We start from the raw sequence: 26530 nt of genomic DNA, 5'->3' as shown, positions 1-26530 counted from the left end.
ACTCGTAAAGCTGTATGGAAAGTTTAATACCAAAGTTTTAGTACTCTAAACTCGTGGTGTTAGTAACGGTACACCAAGTTCATAAGCCCTCCACGTCATATCTGCGCAATATTAAGTAACATCACAGATTTATCGCGAAGTAACAACGTATGATGTTGACTTTTTGCTAAATGTATAAAACATGTTCGCACAGAGCGGCTTTCCGCGGTCGCTTATATTTCTAGTTTCCCATTTATAGACATGTGAATGAGATATTCTGCGGACATTTTATCTATCAATCTTTAGCTTTTAAGATATATACATTTTACGCAATCGTGTAGGATGTTACGTCGATAAAGCTATTTATGGCTGGTTACACTTTATTTCTCGGTACGAGATGCATTTCTCATTCCTCGTTAATTAACCAAATGAGTTTTTGATTCGATGAAACATCCGCGAATATGCATCGAGGATGTAGTCACGTAATGCGGTAGGTTCTCTAATTCTTTATATAGATATCCAATATATGTTAACTGCTAATATCTGAGAATTGGCGCAACATGCAAAATATTATGAATATTTATCGGTAACTGTAAACAACAAACTTGCAAGTCGTAAAGTTATCCGTATGGAGCTTTCATTTCTTATTTAATTATGGACCTTTATTATAATAAAATGCATAAGTATTAACTTTTCATACACTAGACAACATATTATTATGATTATAAGAAATTAAATACAAAAGCCTAATCATAGTAAATAAACAAACTATCGGTCTAAGACGGTAGCTAATTGAGCAAAAGGCATTGCACTGTGTTAATAAATTAAGCTCAATCGATGCGGAAATACAGGTATGGCGCCGGCAAATGTTACTTGTATTCACTGACCATCAGCACTGATGGTAGATTGACACTTGAATGATGAGAAAGTGAAACAAGAGTGAAAAACCGAAATAAGATTCGTATCTATCGACCATCTAATTTTCTGCTGATAAAATATGAATATGAATAAACATTGTAGCTTGATCCTAAAACTCATATCAATTTTAATATGGATTAATGAATAGAAATAAAAATTTATGTATAAATATCAATCATATTAATTAATATCGAAAGCGAAAACCACAACAATGATGTTAAATAGACCATAAACTCTCAGCTAGTTAGATTTATCAATAATTATAATAGTCATTGCTTTCAGCGTGTTCGAATTAAAATAGTTCATTGATCTTAAAGCTCATGTTACATGTACCACATATACGGAACAAGTACAAGGCACGAACAGTTTTACAAGCAATTCCAAGAAAGATAAATGTTCGAGCAACGAAACACACGTCCAAAACTACAAGCAAATGTCACACAAGCGGTCTTTAACAAATCTATTAGAACAGTCCGATCCTATCGGCTGACAAGTTGAATAAAACAGGGGTTTCGCACACGCATTTTCTATCGAGATACGCAAAGGCTCTCATTCCAATCTAGCCTTTGGATAATTAAATGTCAATTGAAGCGAAAACTCGCCGCAAGCAAACCAATAGTAGATAATTCTTGTCGATTTTATCTTCATAACAAGCTCGGATTATTCAATAAGCAGAATCTAACGCACTATAAGATAGGTTTCATATAAAATAATTGTGTTACTTTACTTTTTTATAAACTTGTTTAATCAATCAGTTCAATCAATAAGTAAGAAAAAGAAAAGAAAAAGATAAAATTTATCTTCAGCTTATCTTGAAATCAACAAATTATAAACGTATAAAAATTCAATGCATTCCCTATAATGTAATAGAGTCTACGAGTACTATACTTAAATCTTTAGTGTGACAGATGGATGAAATATATCCGATCCATACAATAATATTGACATATTTTAATAAATAATCTCTGCAAAACATCGCCGACCATCGTAATTTATATGATACCTGTAATATTTCCGCTCGTCAACGCTCATCATTCAAGCTGTTTTTCTCAACTATTAGAATCACATCGTGTGAAATCTAAATACAAGATACCTCCAATGTCAGGCACGTTATCTTCGTGTAAAGATTTCAGTGAAACTGGCATTGATACAAAAATTTCTCTTAAATCAAAGAAATCACATAAATAACTGTTTTTGTATACACTTTTTCAATTTGATACAGCTGTGCCCATTATCGAATAAACGACGTGAGGTCAGCGTAAGGAGAGCGTGTTTTTATCGTAATGTTTTTGTAATGCGTTCGAGTAAAAAACCGTCATTGAAATATGTAGCACGTAGAACTACATTAGCCTAAGTGTAACTTAATGTTTTCCTTATTCAGGCGATATTTTTGTTCTAGGGTTAAAAACGTAGCCTTAATCACCCTGTGAGATTTATAGGCGCGCAAATAATTTGCAAATTCCTTCCCATACTTGATAATTAATTTTTCAAGTTAGATTTACGGCACATGTAAAACTAATTAATGTAGAACTAATGAATGTTATCTAAAAGTTTCAATTTAATATAAAAATATCATTACTTATTACATAGTTTTTTTTATTTATGTAAGAGTGTAGAGAGGGGATATCATTAACGAAATAATAACAAAATCGATTTTACTGAAATTTTCTGTACACATGGAATATTATTATGTACAAAAAATTTACATACGTACGTTCTTTTTTTCAATTGAAAGTTGAAAAGGTTAAAATGATAAATATTGTAAACCGCAATCAATTTGACACATTCATTAGATTAACGGTACAAAATAGTTTTACACGACATTCATAGTTATTACGCGAAGTGATATCATAGCACTTTGACAAGGTTAGAGGGTTATTCGCGTGATCCAACACTATAGTCACACTATAGCCACACTATAGCTGAGTTTACGAAACGTTGATATTATCGCTCAAGTAATAAGGCTTGAAATTGAAATTCTGACACCAAGAACATCCAACTGCGGTGAACTTGGCCTGTAGTTGAAGTTCTTGTTCTGAGAACGCGCTACGCGATTTAATGCTGTCATTTATAGTTTTACTAAGCTTGATAACGTTTTTTTTTATTTCATGACTAAAAAAATGACTTTCAACTTCATTTGGCAATTTTGCTAGAAACTAAAGGATTACTTACATATTTTTTTTTTACTTGGTCATGTTACAATACGTATTCTTTTAACTTAAAAACATTCTAAACACCGTAAATTTATTCTCATTTCTTAATACGAGCTTTTGTCATTTGATGTAATTGAAAACTTTAAAAATTCTGATGTAATTGAAAATGATAACTAGATTTTTTTTTAATTAAAATATGGTTATCAGTATTAAAAAGTCTAATAATTATTACTGTTTAGTTTTTACGACGCATAGAATGGTCTAGACCTCAAGGGCAAACCAAGTTATTCACAGTAAAAATTGTCGCATCATGCCCATTGGTAATATTACAATGTATCGCTTTGACGTCCGTTTGCGTGGGTGTTATTGATCATATAACATTTTATATTAAAGCATGCGTATTAATTTCACTTTTGCTTCAACTCTTCATTGATTTTTATTTTGAAATGAATAATCGTTTTATAAAAAGACCCGAGGCGAGGATCAACCACGAAATCGTCGATAAACGATATGAAAACTTCGATTCATAAATATCGAAGGCATCTCAAAAAGAGCAAGCGCTCATTCACGCTCCGGTACAACATAATTACTATTTTGTGTTTATGCTTATCTTGCAACATGGTTTGGAAATCTTTAATATATTGCGAAGATAATACGAAAACAACTTTTTGCAAGGTATAACTAATTGTATTGGTTATAGCTAATCAAAAGGTATATTTTTAGACATGGTCAAAAAATATTTTGGTTGTACGTAGATTTTTTGTTACATTTTTTTCGTGCTTTTCATTATTTTGAGGATACGTTGTTTTGTTATTGAGAGTAATACTGAATAGTGAATATAATAAGAATACGAACACCTCTAAAAATAATATTGTTACCAGAATTTTTACTTTACAAGCTTTTAAATGTTAGATTTAAAAGCCAAAAACTGTATTCATTATAACACTGAATTGATTCGAAATCAATTGTATTCCATTGATTTGTGCGAACATTGCACCAACGAATAATGATTATTATAAGCTACGCAATCAAACAGTAAATAAAGTACAACATAAAATATCCGACAATACAAGTCTTGCATTTCGAAACCCCTTATCTAGAACTTGAGTCATTATTATCAAACAAAATAGCATAAAATAACGTCGGTCACTTGAATTTCTTTAATGAGTCATAGGGCGCTAACGAATCTACGTCAAACTAACAATCTACTATGAATAATGGAGAGCACGTACGAAACTTTGGCCCAGATCTAAACCGGCTATACAATTAGCTTACTTGTTATTTGAAATATTATATGATTTATTTCGGCTTTTATTGTTTAACCTTCGAGTGAAAAATGAGATATAATTTTGAGAGACTTAAATGTGATATATCGACGATGAAGTATCAATACCTCCTAACTATCATTTTGGCGATTTTCGTTTTATAGCATTTTCGTACTTAAAATAGAGTAATACATAGGCCCATAAAGGTCAATTCTCTGTAAACAGTCAATTTGAGCAAATATTAAAGTGTAGTACCTTATAACAAAAGTTGCGTCATTTTTGCTGGCAATATATTCTAACTACACCCTGACGCGTCCGCTCTATGTTTTTAAGCACGCTTTCCTTGGGCTCATTTACAGTTTATTCCTGGGTTAAAAGTGGTGAGTTTGGCATGCTTTTAAACCAAGAAAAGTATCCTAACACGTGCTTCTCCATCAAACTCAACAAACCATCGAAAAATTGCCATTCTTGATGAGTTTTTTGATGCTTTTCCAAAGCTACCATCGCATTATGCGCGTAAAGATACCAACAAATTGTTCGTAGAGTCAATTAAATTACTAAGCATTGTACGTATGTTGTAGGTTTGACGAAACAGCTGCTGACCTGACGTCTAGCACTTTTGTTATGTCGAACGCACTATTATATTTTAGTAAAAAGTATAATAATATTACCATAACTCAAAAGTTTTTAGAATCCGGTCACACGCAAATGGAATGCGATTCAGTTCATAGCACCATTGAACGCCAACTTATAAATAATATACGGGCATTTCTCCGCAACTCGAGGTCAAGCGCCTATTTTGCGTGAGAGAGGGAGGTGGGGGAAACCAGCTAAAACTGAAACCACCCGAGCACATGAAGCCAAGCAGCTTGTGAGGGCTGCCGAAGGCTTCAGGGAGGGACCCGGGAGACCCCAGGTGTCTTGCCCTGTACTCCGCAACCCCCGTACATTCCATGATGACGTGGGCTGCCGTTTCCTCGGACGCCATGCATGCTCTGCATAGCGGACTGTCTGTGATCCCTAAATTAAAGAGATGTTTGTTGAAGGGGCCGTGCCCTGTGAGGGTCCCTGTTATTACACGTAGTTGCACTCTGCGTAGGTTGAGAATCCGACGTGCAAGTCTAGAGTCAATGTTTGGTAGGGCTTCTCTGGCATGCTTGCAGTCATCTGCTTGAACATTCTGCTTTTTGTGCAGTACTAGTGAGCTGGGTAATCATCAGCCGGATCCAGCTTGCAGGTAGCGATATAATGGGAAAAGGTCCCATGACCGGTGTTTCAGATGCCCTTCTGGCTAATATGTCAGCAGCATCGTTTCATCGTGAGTTACTGTGTCCTTTTATTCATAGTAGTACTAGGGACTTTCCCAGATCACATACCCTAGTTAGGGCTAGGTGACACTCTAGAATTAACCCTGAAGTGATTTCATGGCTTTTGATTGCCATGAGTGCTGCTTTGCTATCCGATAGGATCCGAATCGAAAAATTGTTACATTCCTTTTGATTATGGCTGAAGCTGCAAGTAGAAGTCCTAGGCATTCAGCCTGAAAGACTGTATTATGGGGTCCCAAGGGGTGCGAGATGTTAATGTTTAGGTCCTCAGAGAAGAATCCAGCACCCGTGCCATTTTCAGTCTTGGACCCGTCCGTGAAGATGAGTAAATCTTCGACGCGGTTGTGCTCTGACGTGTGTTCACGTATAGCTGTATTTTATATTTCTTGACTTGAACGCCAACTTAAGAACAACTAAATTTACGTTCCAAGTGATTATGCCACTATAACCAAAGCAGCAAGAAAATCTCGTCCATATGAAGTTGAACAAATTGAAATAATGTTTTATATTCAAATCACTATCTTCGAGCATAATCACGTGTAGTGACAGGATTTTAAATCAACATTTTACTATAGTATTGATACAAAAACCTAATATTAAAATTAAAAAAATGTTGTAATCTTTAGAACAATTTCTTCTAAGTATATTGGCAATAAATTGTATCTAAAAAATACGGCTTTCTGTTTAAATACAATTACAAGCAATATCTAATATCTGCATGTTTTTTTAAAAAGCTGTGAAGTTATATTTAATAAATGATTCCATGATATCTAATATCCTTTGATAATGAACGTAAGCTAAAATAATAATTAAAAACAGTAACGAAAAAGAAATAAAACGTTTTTTTTATCTACTGAAAAATGTAGTTTTTGTAGTTAGCATATATTGACACTTCATCGTCGATATGGGCTTTATATTCATCTGAGATTATTCAATAATAAGTTTTAGTTTGGTAAGTTTCGATGTTGCACAAAAAAGTATATAGTTGCGTAACTCTATTATAATATCGTAATTATGCAAAAATCGTAAAATAATATTTATGTGCTTGGATATTTAACTTAAGATTTTGTTTAAACAATAAAATCCAACATTCCTCCAACAAACACAGATTGATGTTTCTTGAAAAATAAAGTACAAGTTTTGCGTAATTCAAGAAGAATACTGTAATAAACTCCAAAGCAATTTGAGGTCCAAGGGTCTATAGCTATAAGTAGCCACAGCCGAAGGGTGACCACAACCTCTCGTCCTTTATTACTCTTTACCACGCGTGCTCATTTTTGTAAACCCTTTTGTTCCACCTCCATTGTAATAAGGTTCAATTTGCCCTTTCATTTCACTAAGATTATATCTCACAATGAATTAGTATAGCACCGCGATTTAAAAACAGCGAGGTCGCAATTAGTTGTACTAGTAAGTTAATAATAGTTTTATAAATCCAATTTATTGTAATTAAACCGTCTTTATACTTATGCAACATGTTAAATATGTCGTACTAATCCTTAGTATATTCGTGTAAAAAAATAAAAACAGTTACAAAATATAGAGTCGTTATAAATGGGATTAAAATGTATCCCACCACATAATTAAGTAAGTGTTATATCAGTTGAATATCAAGTTATCGCAGAATCGGTCCGACAATGCTGCTAAGATACTTTTATGGGAGAACTAAGTTAGGAAGACGTTCATTGTAATTGGCTCTAAGTGGCTGGAGACATTTCTCTAATGGGCTATCCGCGACTTGGTCATATTGTCTTCCCAACGAGACCTCACGATTGTCTCATGCCTATTTGGTAAGCCTGTTAAAGATCTCGTTTTGGATTCCATTTTGAAATACGTTCGTTAATTCGGAATTAGTTAGCAATTGCGTATTCTTGTTATTTGATATGAATTAATGCATAACTACTTCATTAAAAGTAATTACTTATATAGGCCCTTATTTTTTTATTTATAGGGATATTGAATAAACTAGAATTAATTTCAATTATTTCACGCAGTGGTGATTCATAATTGAACATTTATTAATAGAATGTACTTATAATTGCTGCGCAAGAGTAGCGTGCGCATGCACATACGAAAGAGTTCAACGATGTACGCGCACAATTCAAATTGAAATTATTACGTTTATTTTAAGACCATAATATATCTGTCATATTAAGCTTTAAAATATTTATATAATGTATCTACGAATTATGCATATTAAATTATAAATCCTCTTTTTAAATTAAAGCATCAAAAGCTTACAATCTTAAAATCTAGAGTCAATATTCAATTAATCCTTTAAGGTTCATATAATCGACTCGTTATAAGTTGATACGCATAATTAATAATAATTGAAGATAAAATTGGCCGATAAGCCGGCATCAAGTGACTTCGGGTTTAAAGTATCGTATTAATGATAAATAATGCATGAAGATTATATCTGATATGCGATCTCGCGATGTTTGATACTATCTTAAGGTTATTTAACAATTACATACATAAGAATTTCAATGAGATCTATATCTGAAGCATAATGATAAATATTACACACACAATTATCTTTTAAATTGAGTATAATTAATTAATCAATCTAAATAAGGCTTAAGTTATAATTCATCGCGCTAAATAAGTAGACGGTGGATAGACTTTTGTTGATTATATTATGTATACAGCAAGAAATATTCAGCAATATTTACCGCTTGACTGAAATTATTTAGAGTTTATTGTGGTGTGAGTATTATCACCAATTTAGGACAACCCTAATAAGTATTTCTTATACTTCAAATACTATTAAATTTATTTAACTACTAGCGGTCCGCCCCGGCTTCGCCCGTGGTACATGTTTACGTTTTCTCTCCATAAGAACCATCCTCGTACTTCAAGGAATATTATAAAAAAAGAATTCACGAAATCGGTTCAGCCGTTCTCGAGTTATGCATTTTGCGATTCATTTTTATAGTATAGATAGCATAGAGTATACATAGCATTGAAATAGTGAAAGCTCCTAAATTTTACGACAAACTGAAAATTAAACAGCAACCAAATACAACGAACATGACACAATAATAGTACTGGCAGTTAATTTTCAATTTTGTATTGAATACAAAAGCTCTATAGAAGTCAGTAGGTACTATTGACACGTCTGAAATACTCGAAAGACGTTAGATTGTTCATCTCGGTTGAATTTCTTCGAATATCTAAACGACACATCTCACTTCACTTATCACAACCGAGCCTCGTTAGTCGGCTGCATGGCGAATGTTTTGCAAACATTCTGAATACCTCGCTGTTTCCTTATTGTAATAAAGAACTGCGATAATTGTTGCCGCTAAACTTTTTCGGAAACATTCTTATTGGAAAAGTTATGCTTGGTAAATCGATAAATTTACATTCAAAAAGTAGATGTAGAGTTTAATGACGTGATTATTTATGCTAATTAAAAAAGCTCCAAAAAAGCTTAAGCATCATTTATGTTAAAATTCATCAAATATGTTAGTTTTAAGTATGTAGAGTGATACATGAATCCATTTAACATGCAATATAAATTATTTCTAATTAGATCTTAATTGATATAATTTAATTTATCAATACTTGGTGGAATAGTCAAACGGAGTTTAAAACTGTTCATTTTTACGACTACTATACACGTTCAATATAAACGATGGTTATAAATAAAATGTAATCAGCATACAGTTATCATTGTCCATATTTCAAACCGCCACAAAGCCATTACGACTAAATCAAAGTTCTACTTACTGTTATCACGAGACAATTGCGAAAGCTCTGTGTTATGTAAAACTATGTTAAACTCCGTTTCGCGCCAAAACCACCCCAATATCACCTCACTAAGTCTCACAGTCACAGAAAGTTCAATGTTGTTGAATATTAGTCACACATGCTTAAAAATGTTTATCGTGTTTACGTATGCGCGCGCCGGTTCGTGGAGCGCGCGCGTCCACCACGCAAGTAGGCTCGTAGCGTACTAGCGGATAGAAACAAAGCGAGCGACCGCCGGCTACCGAGTTAACCAGCGCGATGGACACACCGTACACGTGAACTTATTATGTATTGGCTAAGGAAACTTTTGTTGGGATTATGGGCTAGAGGGTGGTTCGCGAGGAAGGTCAAATGGAAAATGCTTGAAGGGAAAACTAGTTCAATTTTGGGCTCTCAACATAGAGTAGGTCATTATGACCTACTAATAATGTTACCCAGAGAATTATTTCTCTAGGTAACATTATTATATTGTTACCGTGAGGATATATTTTTTATTACATTTTGTAAATGCAGTTTGTATAATAAAATACTTTACTTATAATATTCATATCTCTTTAGTCAATAACCCATATTAGCAAAGTCGGTTTTAAGTTGATGAAGCCATAAATTCGATTTCTCATTTTCTAGTAAACGTATAAAACAAACTAAATAACTTGCGTTATGGCCTCATAAAATTTAAACAGCTTTATAGAATATTACGTTGCATCCAAATAAGTCCGAGCTATAAACAGGACAAAAACAAGGTTTAGTATGAAAATGATTCTCGAATAACGTTTGATAGTTTGCATTAACAAAGCTCGCCGTCAGCCGGGCTCATAGAGTGTACATTTGAACGATCAAGTATCGTGAACTCACTTCACTATGCTATGTTCCTGGTTGTATCTTATAGAAATTTATTCCAGGCGTGCATAAGATCGTAAACTCGTTGTATACTGAGGATAAACGTTGTAATTTACTACAGATTGACGTGTTATAGCGATGGGACGTTTACAATATGGATTGATTTGAAGCCGTAATGAAATATTAAATAAGTTCATGGCAACAGGTTTGACTAACATGGAAGTATTGATGGCTATTTTTCCGTGTATGGCGCTTCAAATTAAAAAGACTTAGAGAACGTAAATACAGTAGGCAAGAACATAAGTGCTTAATTAGTGTTAGCTTAATGTATCGTATTTTATGTTTGTATTATCGAAACTTCCCAACACTATATTTTTTTTTATATTTAATACTTTTAAGTTTCCAATATTGGTTTCTATCGGTAGATTATGCATAATATTTTAATGAACGTTACTATGTACCATGTTGAGTAAGGCATGAATGCCGGGTATGGTTATTCACGACTATTAGTCGAAACTGAATTTAATTATAAATTTGATCATCACCAGCATAGATCAGTAAAGTTGTAAAAAGGCAATGAAGGTAGGTTTTTGAATAATGAAAATATACATTGTTTCGTTTAATTAAAAATGATTCCATAAAATATTTTCCAAAACTTATTGCAAACAAAAACTACTCTGAAGCGACGGATATCAAGACAGTTTTGAACCCCGCTCTCAAAGAATGTTATTACATTCTTTCATATTAAAAAAAGGTTTATTAAAAAGGTTTATTATTTCTCACTTACAAAAAAACATTGGATATTGCAACATTGCCACCGATCTTCTTTTAAAAATTGAAGGGGGTAACTTTACTACGCACGTGACTCAATTATGCCGACACATTCTATATTCTCTCGACTCTTTTTATATTCTTTAAAATACCTTGTGTATGATATTTTGTCCTATGTAATGTAAGGTACAAGTGTAAGAACGTCCTAGCTAGTGTTTAATAGTTTTTTTAACAAAAATCTAAGAACAAATATTATAGGCTGTCATATAAAAAAATAATCATCAAATCATCAAAATCGGCTAGCTCTGTCGATAGTTCTGCGGTAACAAACCTATAAATAAATTAAAGAGTACAGTCAAATCAAGACCCTCTTCCTTTTAAAGTCGTTTGTAAAATTACAATGAAAATGTGATATGCTTACTATTAAATATTAATATATTTGTATGTATGTGTATTCTATTTATATAATAATATGTATGTATATGTTTATTACAATGCATATGTATGTATATATGTATTTTATTTATTTGTATTATTTTGTAGTAGTAGGTATGTACTTATGTACCTAGTAGGTATCTATGATACTTACATAATTTTATTTATTTATTATTATTATATTATTATTTTTTTTCTTCTTTTTGCACTATCCCATTAACTTCATACATTTCCTTTCCATCAGGTTGCCTGGTAGAGATTGCTGCTTAGCAATAAGGCCGCCTCTTGTACAAACTATGCCTTTCTTATGTATTAATGTTATTTTTGTCATATTTCAGTTTGTGCAATAAAGAGTTATAAATAAATAAATAAATAAATAAATAAATAAATAAATAAATAAATAAATAAATAAATAAATATTTGATAATTTACCTCGAAAACACGCTTTCAAGTTTTTTTTTCTACGTTTAGTAAAAACCACAAAAAAAAAGATATAAATAGATAAAATTTACATAACTTGCTAAAATGACTAATTTGAATATTGACTGGCGATTTACAAGGTGTAGTCAATCAAATGGCGCCAGCTTCGATAATATTACGAAATAACGGTGAAGAATAAAAAAAATATAAGCTTCTAGTTATAAAGTAATAAAATAAAATAATTTGTGTTGAAAATAAATATTTATAAGCGTATAAAGTCTTGAATTTGTACGTTTTATGAGGAACAATTGTAAAATAAAATTATATTGTACTAGGTTTCCGCCCGCGGCTTCGCCCGCGCAGTCAAAGAAAAACCCGCATAGTTCCCGTTCCCGTGGGATTTCCGGGATCGCGTTATTTTCCCGGGATAAACAGTAGCCTATGTCCTTTCTCGGGTATCAAAATATTTCCATACCAAATTTCATGAAAATTGGTTCAGTAGTTTAGTATTGTGATTAGTGATTGAGTAACAGACAGACAGACAGAGTTACTTTCACATTTATAATATTAAATATAGTAGGTATATAGTATGGATTTCAATTCGTATCCATTGAAGAGACCAATATACTCATTTTCATTCAAAAATTAATTCCATGTAGAGTATAGAGTAAAGTAGTAATATAGAAAAATCTATTGGTATGTTGAATTAAAAGGATAATTAATATAATTTTAAGTTAGATACATTTAATAAAAATAGAACATTCAATCAATTATTAGAAGAGAAATTTCATGTAACAAAAGAAACCGAACAAGAAATCAAAACAGTAACTTATTTAGCTTTTAACAAAGGAGGGTGTTTTTACTTCTTGCCACATTTTTTCCTAAGTCGAAAAGCATCAGATTGCGTGACGTATGTAGGGTGAAATAGCCGTTCACTTATAATTACCAAGAGAATGAACTTTGCTAGTTTTCGGTAGCTTACCTTTACACGATACGATATGGTTACGATACGATTTATGTCTTCTACGTGTACATTACTATCGAATGGCGATTTGATTTTATTTCGTATAAGTAAGAAATGATTCCGATAATTCTGACACTTAAATGTAGTTTTTATTACTACTGAGTAAAAAGGGCTTTAATCCTATTTTTCGATTCACTGAAGCTACTCAAATACAACGGACGATTTGATAACTGAGCAATGTAAAGTTAAATAATCGTAAAATTATTCCGACGTCTTAATATGTTGATACATACATACAGTTTATCATCAATTAGTAATGCTAATTAATTACATTTATATAATTTTCTAAGCTCCTTGAAAAAAAAAACACAATAAACTTGTATGTTCTATTATTTTCCTCAATGTTAAGAAAGTCGTGAACTTTAAGTAGCATTTTTCGCTTTCAAAGAACTTTAGCCGCGTGACTTCGAAGACCCTTCTCAGATTTAACGTCATATTGCAATAAAAGGGTGCGTAATGAAGTAAAACCCACACAAAAGACAAACAATAAATTTCATAATTTAACTACAAATTAAACAAATATTGTTTTATCTGAGATCCAAATACGAGCTTTTACAGATACTTTACGTACACATTTATATATAATATGTGTAGTTTTAAACACATTCTAGGTAGATATTTTGTTTGTTGTAGGTTTACTGGTACTATACTGATACTACTCTATACTTATAGTCCATGGCACTCATATAATATAGTACTCGTATAATGTAGTTTTTAAATAGTGAAATAATTTTCATAATCGATCCAGGCTTCGATGCTTACTTGACTAAAATTAACGAATAAAAACTCTTTTAATGCACAGGCCTTTATTTAAAAATTATTTCTAATTATATCTGTATAATATCATTTTTCGCATTCGTTTCATTATTCGTACTTCAAGTATCGTTATCGCATCTAAACATAAAAAAAACAATATATAATTACATTTGAAAGAGTCTTTTAATGACACAAAAGCGCGCCTTTAACTCACCAACAAGAAAAATTCCTCGATGCAAATTTAGAGTTATTAAGCTGTTTAAGTCTATGATAAAAGAACAACTGCTTGATTAATATATTATTACAAAACCTATACGTAACAAAATAAACAATAAAGATATACGAATGTTCGATACGTGTTATGCAAATTTAAAAAGAATACACCGTCGGCATCCATATATTTGCATTAAATTCTTTTGGAGATGTCATTGTCTTGACTAATATTGCTTATAACAAATATCTGTTGGGTATCATGTTACATTAGTATTGATAAATTATTATTTATGGGTGTGTGAAATACGTTTGTAAAACTAATTTTCTATAAATAAATGAGTCGTATACATCGAATCTGTTAGAATTTTTATAATACTTCTTACGACCAAGCTCACGAAACGTAACCCAAAGTTTCTCACAAAAAAAGCTATTCTGCATTAAACAAACATATAAAATACGGTTTTTGTGACAAAGATGTAGATAGGGAATATCAAACGCGACCGCCGCCTCTCGGGCCGGTGCCCGACAATAGTTAATCAAAATGCCGTATCTCATACTGGCTTGCTCGGTCTAGAGTTTTGCTATTTCGATTTCATTTGCGTGTTCGTGCTGGCTGTTTTTTAAGTCTTGCTGCGTCCGCGCCGTTCGCCTAAAGGTCACGCCTTGAACCCGCGCTTTGTTATCCCGCAGAAATATGACGTGAACAGGTATGCCGAGATAAATAGGATTCTGAGGATTTGTTGGCGTCCTGGCTTTTTATGCAGCATATGATTGGCGTCAATGATATTTGAAATGCATAGTTAGCAGAATTGCATTGCTATTGACCACCGAAAGTTTTAATAGGAAAAGTCAATGATCTTGTGTGAAGAGCATAATATTGTTTTAACAAAGATAAATATGTTAGATACGGAAATAAGATCAAGTACCGTTGCATAGTATACTGTTCCTGACCTTGAATTAAATCATACCAGTAGATACAATTTTCGTAGAATTCACAGCGCTCTATGATAGATTCTAGCACTGTTTTAACTAAGAAGATTGGTTGCTCACCATAAATATATTATTTCCATTTCCCGATGATGAATGGCGAATGTAAATCTTGTCTATAGTCCATTGCTTGTTAGTTAGTACAGTTCGATCGTGACTCCGACTGCTTCTCAGAATTGGTTTGATAAGACTTCTTGTTTACAAGAGAATCTCATATCATCGTTCATTGTTCGGTATCTGTTACGGGCACGTGTTTTTTCAACACGTTTTTGAGTGTGGTGACGTTGTGTAGTTTTTATTGTTATATGTAATTACGGTCACGAACCGGGTGAAGCCGTATTAATTGAATTCCTAGATGTAAGTTGGAGTAGATAGTGGGATGAATAGGTTTTAGATAAAGTGTGTTGAGTATGGCGATGAGTGATTACATACAACGTTAATTAAATAGCTAATTATCGTATGGAAATAACTTATCGTTCAACCGAGGATATTACCAAAAACTTAATAGATTTTTAAAATGAAATATTTACATTTTGTGTTGTGATATTTAAATAATAATTATCGGTTTAATTGGTGAGAGTTTTTAGAATTTAAGAATTTAATTAATTAAGTAAGGAATACAATTATATATTGATAAGTTGAATTATAATTAAATGTAGAGTTTCCTATTAGAAAATACTCACTTACGTGTAAATTAATTATATCGAAATCTTAATAATTTCATCATCAGAAAAAATATTAATCTTAGCGCTCGGTTAAGAATAAAAAACTGTATTCATATGGATTCTCTCATTTCAGTGCTCTAATGAGAGAGGTTTCTTTATATAAGACTTTTTGAATGCCTTTAAAAAACTGTGCACGTGCGTTTAACTGCAATTTTCTTTTAATAAATAATATTATAAATCATGGTTCGATAGAAACATGATATCGACGAACTATTTTTTTTAATTTTTTTCTTAAACCTGTTATTGCTTCCTAGTAAATAGTTTATTTCGTAATAATGATAATACAAGGAAGTTATCTGTGACTCCAAAAGAATTTAAAGCTTCACATACAATAACGAAATATTTTTCGATCATAAAAAATATTATGATCATGGCTGAACTAATACTTGACACATTCAAATTTAAAACTCACACTTCCAATGGAAAAAGTTCATTGCTTTTAGAGCCAATAAATGTTCGAGTCGTAAAAGGGAAAAAAATAAAAAAAAACTCTTGAATTGTTCGTTCCATTCCAATCTTGGAACTGGTTTCCTAAAACGCAGAGTGATGTGGACCCTATCATCTGTCCTCACGAACTATATTTATAAGGGCCGGGAATTATAATCGATTTAACGTTATAATAATTTGATTACTGTAGCTTTCCTTACTTATTTATGGGATCGCGTGGGACGTTATTCCTTGCTTTTATTGACTCGAGCTATCTAAAAGTTTACAAACATCAAGAGATCGGATATCGGTTTAATATTGTGATTCGAATGCACTTCGATAATTTTATTGGGCGATGGAATTACCCTATTTTATATTAAGTCGTTGCATGGTGCGTGATTATTTTATGTAATGTTTTAGTGTACACCGTTAAATTTAAATAGGAACCGCTATATTAACCCTAGAACACTAACCTTATTTTTCGACGTTTAATACTAACCTTCGTCGTTTCGACTACGCTGTTTATTGGAGGGGATTTAAGGGTTTTATTAAAAAAATATATTTGTAGTTATGTTTTATTTTAAGCATAATGTATTAATCTACATATAAAAATATTAAAATATTTATTTTAACATAGTTTTAATTCAAATAGTCATCAAAATGAGATCACAGTTTACACGCTTTATGAACATTCTTAATTTTTTTGAAAAATTCCGTACATATAATATATACCTCTAAATTGCTCGAAATAAACTATTAATTACAAAAATAATGTCTGGAAAATTAATTAAAAATATAATTTTGATAATAGCTTAGGATCTAAAACATTTGTGACACACATCAAGTTTGTGTTCCCCACACAACGATTTTTTGCACCTAGTGCACCTATTTTTGGTCTACCTTTGCTATACGGAGGGACATATAGCATATATGTTTATTTTGTTTTGTTATGGAGGTACATTAGCAGCATTACTTTGCTCAGTCTCATTTATAACTTTCACATTGTTTCTTCCTGGCATGTTTAAAATTTATGTGATTGAGTTCCGCAGAGTATCAGTAATGTCACCAGTAATTATACTTGAAAAACATTGAGGATCTAAAATATCTTGAAAAAAGCGTACAGGCCCAAGTACTATATATCTATGTTCTTTGAAGGTCTTCTGCTTTGTGACCTTGACTGTTGTGATGACCATAATATGTGTTTGTCTTTCCCACGAAGAATGGTACGCGATGGTCTTATAATCAAATCGCTAGGGTCAGCTGTAGTGCTAGGTGTCTCATCTTCAATAGAACGTGGGAAGATGTATTACTACTTGCCTCATAATTGATCTGGAAATTGCTCTTTATTGACAGTAGAAACTTCATCATCACCCTCCGTTTCATGCCTCTTCAGCCTCAATGTGGTCTTCAGGCTCTCTCGCAGATGAATTTTCCTCATCGCTTTCAACTTCTAAAAATAACGTATGAATCGTATATAAAAAATAAAATAATAGGCAATATTATAAGAGATAAAATAACGTAATTTTAACTTAACTAAATAGTACGAAAAGTTACGTTAATACTAACCTTCGTCGATGTGACGAGCCATGGTTGCTGGAACAGCGCGTGTGGACCTTCCACGTACAAAGCACTACCGTCCATCGCAAGCGCAACGGGTTGGCTGAGATTAGCTGAAGTCAGAAAACCATACGGTCGCGCGCGTAAAAGTTATAGCGATTTTTTTGGTGACGCGTCGTCGAATCGACGAAGGGTAGTGATCTAGGGTTAAGGAGACTTTCTAAAGGCTTTTGCTTATTTAGATTACATTTTGATTTTGGTTCAATAAAAATAAATAAGTACATAGATATTAGTTTAATTGCTTAGTTTGGATCCTTCACATGTAAATATTCTTGAAATAAACGAAATACACTTTTGAAAAAGGATTTAGTTACATTTTGTGATCGATCCAACATTGTAAGAAGATTATTATCAACAATGTAGGTAGTTGTCTTAAAATTTTATGTATTTATAACATGATTATAACGATCCTTTTCTTTCAGAAAATTTGAATATACTTACGTAATACTCAATCAATATGAAAGAAATAGCATCTTAATCCTTTTTATATCCACCACCGCTATTACCGTATTTTTGCGTAAAGCTCTCGTTTTACGAAAAAAGACCTACAGCGGTCTTATTAATTTTAAAGAGGATATCAAAATTAATGTTCAATCTTTAACAATCTCGTATAACAAGAAAACAGCATTACAAGCTTATTAAATAGCTCACTTAGTCTCGTTTTTATGTACTCCTACGACTCTTAAATGGTGGACCACGGCCGTTTACGGTAAAACGATCCATTATATTTGACCGTTCATCCACACGGGTAAATCACCACTTTAGACTTGCTCGTGTATTTATAGTGTATATATTACGGCCTCACAAAATTTATGGGATGCATTACGATGTCATTACCACTTAGATCGACGGGATAGGTAAGAGGATACGGGAACATTTTACTAAGTTATTTTGATGGCTGCACTTTGTATTTTGTACGGTTTTGGTTTGTTTTGTGTTAGGACAAAACGTTTTGGTGTATATTTTTGTATGGACAACATTTACTTGTTTTGAGTGAGCTTTGATTTAAACATAATAGTGAAGGTATGAACACTCTAATAACGATGACCAATATACCTACGTTGATACAATTATTAGGTACTGTGATATAAAACAGTTTATTTATAGTGTAAATAATTATTGTAAAATGTAAATAAAAATATATATAAATATTCATTCCATAATTGCGGCCCGACTGCGTTGACTGTTGCGTTGATTAATTTCACACGAAACCGTATTTTGGGATTCAAAAAATATTTTAATAATCAAAAAGTTAAAAACTGATTCTTCTCTGATTCGTCTTCTTATTTATTCGTTTACAGGAGATATTTACAAGTTACCCTACCTTATTAATGGCATTATAAATCACTATAATTAGAAAATTTTGAAGATACACGAAGATTAAAGAATCCAAGAATGTAGCTCTACTTTAAATATCTACCAGATTAGGTATATTGAAATTTCGTAATATTTCAAATCAATAATTTGCCCGGAAACACAATATTATCTTCTAGGTGCCGAATATTTTGTATATTCATTGATACAATGGTAAATTGTATTTACGTTCTTAACCTATAAAACTGTCTGTGCATATTCAAAAAAAGTCGACTAGATATGAAATATGTCTTAAAAATAAAGATGCTATTTGCCTCTATTATAAGCTATTAAATTGATCACGACTTCGTCTGCGACTATTAGTATGAAAAATAGCTATCGAATGCCTCTAATAAAAGAAAAAGAATGATTTCAATGCCTGTAGTTAAATGAATAAAGAATATTTTTAACTCTCGTAAAATATTGTTAAATATAGTACTCACAACAATGTATGGTATAAAAATATAGACTCAAAGATAGGGAAATAATAATAGCGATCCAAAAAGATTAGTTACATCTGGGATTAATATCTTGAATAAGATCGATCTAATTTTTTTTCATGTGCCTTCTATTGGTATACATTGTTGTATAAATGATAACTGTTGTGTATGAGTCTTCACTGTCTTACCTTTACATGAACACTATCAACTGTGTAGGTGACTTCCGCATCCTGAAAGCAATTAGACACAAAACCGAAATGCACATAACCCGCGTGCTTATCAGAAACAAAAGTCATCGGTCAGCGAGATCACAATAAATCGTGACACTAGAACTGAACAAATGAATGTTAATGAAGGTCTGCAATCTTTTAATTAAAGTACGTTACATTCGCCCCATGTTCCTGTTATCTTAGGGTATAGTTTGTGAGGTTTACAAAATGTAGGCAGTCACGCAAGAAGTTGGCTCGCGAATGTTAATAGACCAGCGCAGATTCCAATGGATGTTAATGATATACGACGGCCCAAGCCGATAGCAAATAGAAACGTATTGAACATTCGTAATGGTTAAGACATCATAAGTTATAAGCCAAAGCTCAAAGCCATATATCTTCTGGAGCGAGGACTTGACACACAAACGATATGCTAATTATCTAAATGGTCAAGGATTTAAAGACATTTTAGCAAAGTTGCATGTCTAGTCTTGAGATAGACAATAGGATAAACCGTGGTTTTTAAAACCTGATGAACTCAAATATGTTAAGTTATAGTGCTTGCTAAAATTACTTGATAAACAAGTGATAACTGCGTTAAAAACAACCGACTTCAAACTTGCACTTGCAAAATTTACAAATACCTACAGACAAAAATGCTCATAAAATAAAAACTACTGGGCCTATCCGAATAAAATTTTTATGGGACCAATTCGACACCATCTCGCATCGAACAAAAAAAGAATCACGTAAATCGGTTCAGAAACCTCGGAGTAATCGGTGTACATACATAAAAAAAAAAAAATATACCGGCCGAATTGATAACCTTCTCCTTTTTTTTGAAGTCGGTTAAAAAATACACTGAATGGTCCTTGGTATAAAAAGCCAACACATTACACAGCATGAAACGTAGCAGCTACAGTCTGCTAACTCATACAAACTATTGTCTCTTGTCCTACGCATTGTATCGTAGACTCAAATGTTATAACTTTATACAGTTACCCACTGCGACTTGAGCACATTAAGATCTCTATATGAAACTTGAACTAGGACGTATACATTATACATATTCCTACAAGGAAACGTTTAGCGTATCCACCCAGAGCCCGCAGTCTGCTACCGCTCGTTTCCAACAAATAATGAGCCCCATTGTCATGTTATGTAGAGGTCAGAGTCTGACTTTATTAAGAGTCATGGTATGTTCGTCCGACTCGAACCTTGTGCGATTGTTTTATATTTTTGTTCTATGCCTCTCAGCCTGTAGTTTCATAAGCGACATGACGTTAACACAATTGATACGTCGCTCAAGAATAAACGTAAACAGTTCGCAATTAGAATTGAATTTTCTTTGAATAAATTGGACATGTTGTGACATTAGGATTAATTAAGATTGTATTTTGTATCCATCGTTGGTTCGCCGTGGGCGGTGCATTACTGGACATGCAATATGAATTGTACGCTAGTGCTTGAGCCGAAGCGAAAATGTCGATGTAAATAGTGGAATCAATGTTTCTCGAGATGATAATAGTCACACCTTTATTTACTGTGGGAATCTCGTCGTAAGCATTTTCTCATTTAGTATTTGCGGAATTTTCACAATATGAACGAAAATCTATCGGAAATTAATATTTGGCATTAAATACTTTAATTTTATAAAATCTTCGGCAACGAATGCATTATATTATTTCTCTATAATATATTAATATGGCTCTAGCTCTATCGTATAGATTTGGAAATAAATATAAGCTTTTATCACTGAAAAAACGACTGATACAAAATAAATATTTCATGTATGTGTAAAAGTGAATTTACAGTCCAACTCACATTAAAGCATTTGGAAAGCAACATAATATGTAGAGACTTATTTACCAATGAATGCATAATTATTTAAACCAATTATGTTTTTTTGTAATTTTTTTTCAATCGTACCCTAACAAAAAAAAACTATTTTACTTACTTAAATTAAATACTATCCAAAAACAAACAGTTAGCCTTGCACTTAGCATACAATTACAATCAACTCTAGATTACTTGTTGCTCTGTAAAGTCGTTGTGTCTCGATGTTGGCGCCAAATGCATTTAGTTAGCATTTACCTATTCTTGTCATTGCAATTATTTATGATACTTTGATATATTAAATTAAAGCGGTAAATTAATCTGAATATATTTGAATTAATTATAGTAAATCATCTTAAGATTATAGAAGCATTTTTTCTAAGAGAGCATGCTTTATGTGGGCTACGTATTGTAGAATATATTTTATAAATATGTAGTAGCAGTATAATTTGATCTCATGGTCTTGTTCAAATGCTATTAGATTTATCAATGAAAAAGTTAACATTGAGGGTTTTTGAATTACGCTATTAACGTTTTTAGAAATAATGAATGACATAAAATTCACATATTATTAAGAGTGAGTAATGAGACATATTGTTTAAGGGCATATTTTAGCCTTTTAATGTGAAGATTTTTAGCAAGAAAATAACACAGTACTACAACTATGGATCAAAGCTTTCAATTATATTCATACATTGTTACTGTAAATAGACTTTCTATCATACACATCTATTATATTCAGTTCCGTCTATTAAAACTAATGTTATTTACGGCTACCTAAAACAAGGTAATTTTTGATAAGGCTCCAAGCACACTATTGTCATAGTAAAAAGAGAGAAGTATGTTATCTTCGAACAAACGTTTGGTGTTTGTTTATACCATCATCATCATCATCATCATCAGCCCATAAACGTTCCCACTGCTGGGACACGGGCCTCCTATGAGGTTTGTTTATACCATTATTTAAAATATCAATGTGACAAGTGATGACCCTGCGCCTCGCGAGTTTAGGTACCGTGCGCTCCTAAACACCGGGAGTTGGTCTACTTCTCTCTTTTTACTATGCTATTGTACTCATAAGTGCCCAAGTTCTTCACTCAAGAGATATTACCATACAATCTGTTTGCTGCTTGAACTATCAGGTTTAGGATATTGTAAGCAATTATAGTTGGACAACTTAGGATGGATTAACTTAATTAAAGTTACAATATTGTGTAACATGGTCACGTCACTTATAAGTACATAGTAATTATTTTAAGGAAACTTCTTTATTCGATAAAATTTATAAGGATTACAATTTATATTAGCATATGTTTATATAGTTAAATTGGCCTTAAAGCTGCATTTGAGAAGTGCAATCTAGTATGCTAAGACATCTGCTTTATACTTACAATAAATATTTTATGTATATCATTCATTATATTTGATGCATTCTGCAACAATGAGCATATAAAAATTGTATTATGCAAATGTTGGGAAATGTTGCTTGAGAAAATTAATAGATCATGACGACCCTGTGTCCGATCGTATAAAACAAAAAAGCAACTAAGATGCAAATCTATTTCCCTGTAGAATTTCGTTTCCCACGTACAAGCGAACGTTAAGATAAACGTGCAGTTTGTTAAATTCCTTCATCACATCGTCAGTTGGTGTGTCCACTTTTCCGGCATCCCATCCTATTATTCGCACGAGACAATGCATTTTCAATTCTAACCACTTAACGTTTAAGTGCAATATTGTCAAACGCAATCGTCGTATTAACGCTGAAGTTACGATGTCCCTAACAGTTTAAGGCTGTATCGTGACGCCTATATATTCAGAAAACACTGGCATACCCACAAATGTATATGCTTATTATCATATGCTTTAGGATTTGAATGGGGTAAGTTAACAATATTTTAACTGCTGTTGCGCTAACAGCGCTTTTCTGGGAATTCAGCTGATGACCGATTATGGAGCTGTGGCTAATTTTCTATAGCGATATGCGGGTCCTTGTTGGATTTGTAAATTATTTATATTCTCACTGTGAACGGCATAAGTGACACAGAATGCTTGTTTTTTGTCCAATATAATAAGGAAAATTTATTATGCAGAAATTATGCAGAGTAAGAATATAAGTTATTTGTAAAATTACGATTTACTTCTAGTCATTTTTCTGAAATCATATTGAATTGCCGTTGCTTGAGTTGTATTTGAAACAGAAAAAGTAAAATAGAGCTAATTGAATTTTATTTTTTTCTATTATGTATTCAACACTTGTCCTAAGACCGCTTTCATTTTTTTTTGTTGCAGAAAACAATGCTTTATTTATGCTAAAAAAAACTGAAGAGTTTCATTATCTGAACGCGCTAATTTCAGAAACTACTGGGCCAATTACCAAACTTCTTTCACAGTTAGTTATGTTGGTACATTGTACGTATCCGCCAAAAACGTACTATGTTTTTTTCAAACAGTTGTCAGGTTTTCTTGAGTTCAATTTTCTAGTATTAGTGTTAAATGAATAATATTTGTGGGGTCATTACAATTTCAACCAGGTTTAAAAAGTGGTTAAAGGTTACTTACTCATAATTTGTAAGTATTTGCATCTACCAAAACCTCTCAATACCAGTTACAATAAAGCAATTACGTACATGCATAAAAAAGGTGGAGAAAATAACAGGAGTGAACACGGCCGGTTATTAGGCGTACGGAGGGCTCGCTCACGCCGGAGCGATTTTCGTGCGAGTCAGGAACGATTTCCTTATTACAGCGCCCGGAACGGTTCCCAGAGGTTAGTAGTCGGAGAGCAGGTTGCGGGATTGGAGACGTTGTCTAATGTTTGTTTGTAGAGGCATTTATGAATTTGAGAATGGAGAGACGATGGTGCATGACAATTGTAAGTTTTGAGTGATATGTAGAGTCAATAGCAGAGCTCTCTCAAAAATGAAAGAAAAGTAAATTTCAAAGGATAATAAAATTAGTTTAGATTAATAACAACTTATATTTCATTACAGCAAAATTTTACAGCAATAAATAAAAAACATTATAATCCTACACGGATGACTTTCCTCATAAAAATATATAAACTGAATTCCTAATGTCTCAATTTTGATACTCACCATTTAGAAAAATATTACAGCATCTATTTAATATAAGAAAATATTAACAACAAATAATTCCACCTGCCTCTTAAACTACATAAAGTAGGGATCTTTGTTGCGTTCACGCAATACCAGGCTAGTTATCCTTACTTAGATGCGAGTTCAACAACACACAGAATCCTCAAAGCTTTGTGCTTGCCCTGAATTCAGCTGTAATGAGCACGAAATATCACTTTTATCTTCATACAAACGATCTTTTATCAGAACTTTATTTTGGACAATCATTTCGACTGGAGTTTTGTTGTAAAAATCCAACAGAAATATGTGTTCGTCTTTTGAAACTCAGATTAAAGATACTTAAATACAGATAATGAACACGGTTTTTGTTGAGATGTTATGCTTTTATTATAGAATAGTTAAAGATTTCAAGAACTACTTATATTTTAGTTTATTAATATTCTCAAAATATTTTTAATTTTAAAATAGACCTCGTAGATTATACTTTTATAATTTGTGATTTAACAATAACACAAGGGAACTTGTTTTCAAAGTTTCTAGTTATGAAGTTAGAAATGCAACAATATAATTACAGATACTTCGAAGCTAACTTGCTTCTGTGAAACTAGGTTTGTTAGAATGTCTAATTGTAATTTATCACAATAGGTATTGTTCATCCTACATGCATAAAGAGGAAAGTTCATGAATATAAATGTTAATTTATACAAATGATTGATAATAATTAATGTGTGTTATTTTCATTTCTACTAAAGTGTGCAATTTATTTACGATAAAAATAGTCCATGGTTACATATTTGTTGTTTCCCCTGCTGTTGTGTACTTGTGTATATAATATCTATTTCAAGTAAATATCTTAAATGTAATAAATAATAAATATTGTGACATATCATTTGTTGAATTGTAACAACATCCGATAACAATAATTCATTTCATGATTCAATGGTAACTATGATAAATTAATTCACTACTCAATCGACAGGCGCTGCAACCGTGTCTCTGACAAACTGCTTAATTATTATTTGGCGCCAGTCTTCTTTTGTGTTTAATAGTATAATGTATTAAAAATACTTTATAATTTATTAATAAAAATTGTCAACTTTCAGTCAGTTCTATTGAGAAATTGTTATAAGTATACAAGCTACAAACAAGACTCAACCACATTATGCCTTTTATAACTTCTTAACATACGAAATAGTATTAGCATTATCCAAAAGCTCCGCTCCAAAATGTACGTTAATTCATGCAATATTTGCAACTGCTCTCACTCGCTATAACAAGGCGTAATGACGTCAATTTACGCCAAACGATCACTTGCGTACGCGAGACACATTCTTCTGTAGCCTTTGCGAAAAATATACATCTCTTAAATCTATCTTATATAGTTTAAACTATCTCCCCAAACTTAGAATCTGTCTCTAAAAGCTCTGCAAAGTGAACATAAATCTGTGCAATAATTGCAACTCTTGCTTTCCATGACGAAATGTAATCACGTCAATTTACGCGACACTACTCACGAACATATTATGACATTAATATGAATACCTTATAGAATGACAATTATTACTCGCATCCATATACCTCTAAAAAAAAGACGTGTGGCACTCGGGGACTGCTGCGGTAAAGCTATTGCATAGCAAGCCTTCAAGCCACACCTCCAAGCCCGTCGTAGTGGGGAGCGTGAGGTTTTTTCGTTACGGAATTTCTCGATTCGGTCCCCACGCTCAAGGCCCGCGATAGAACCTATGCAATAGCTTAAAAATAACACTCTTAGTTCTTTTAAACTGCGCGGCGCCTCCTAACACACGAATCAGTAGCAGTCTCTAAAATCTGCAAAGTGAACACGAATTTGTGGAATAATTGCAACTCTCGCTCTCCATGACGACACGTAATAACGTCAATTTACGACTCATGGACGTGTGACATCGATGTGTCCACGTTACATTGGTTTGTACACGCCACTGTTAACGCATGCAGGAGTTCC

General features: G+C 32.5%; 1 protein-coding gene across 1 annotated transcript in view; it reads right to left on the bottom strand.

The window, feature by feature from the left end:
- LOC123694110 (cadherin-86C) overlaps window positions 1-9619 on the bottom strand; it is a 93062-nt gene extending 83443 nt beyond the window's left edge. The window contains exon 1 of the mRNA XM_045639429.1: window positions 9379-9619. The gene's annotated coding sequence lies outside the window, so the exon portion shown is untranslated. The remainder of the gene's footprint in view (window positions 1-9378) is intronic.
- Between the last annotated feature and the right edge of the window lie 16911 nt (window positions 9620-26530).

This window comes from Colias croceus, chromosome 8 (genome assembly GCF_905220415.1).
Source record: "Colias croceus chromosome 8, ilColCroc2.1".
NCBI lineage: Eukaryota > Metazoa > Arthropoda > Insecta > Lepidoptera > Pieridae > Colias > Colias croceus.
This window is presented reverse-complemented; position numbering and strand designations above follow the sequence as displayed.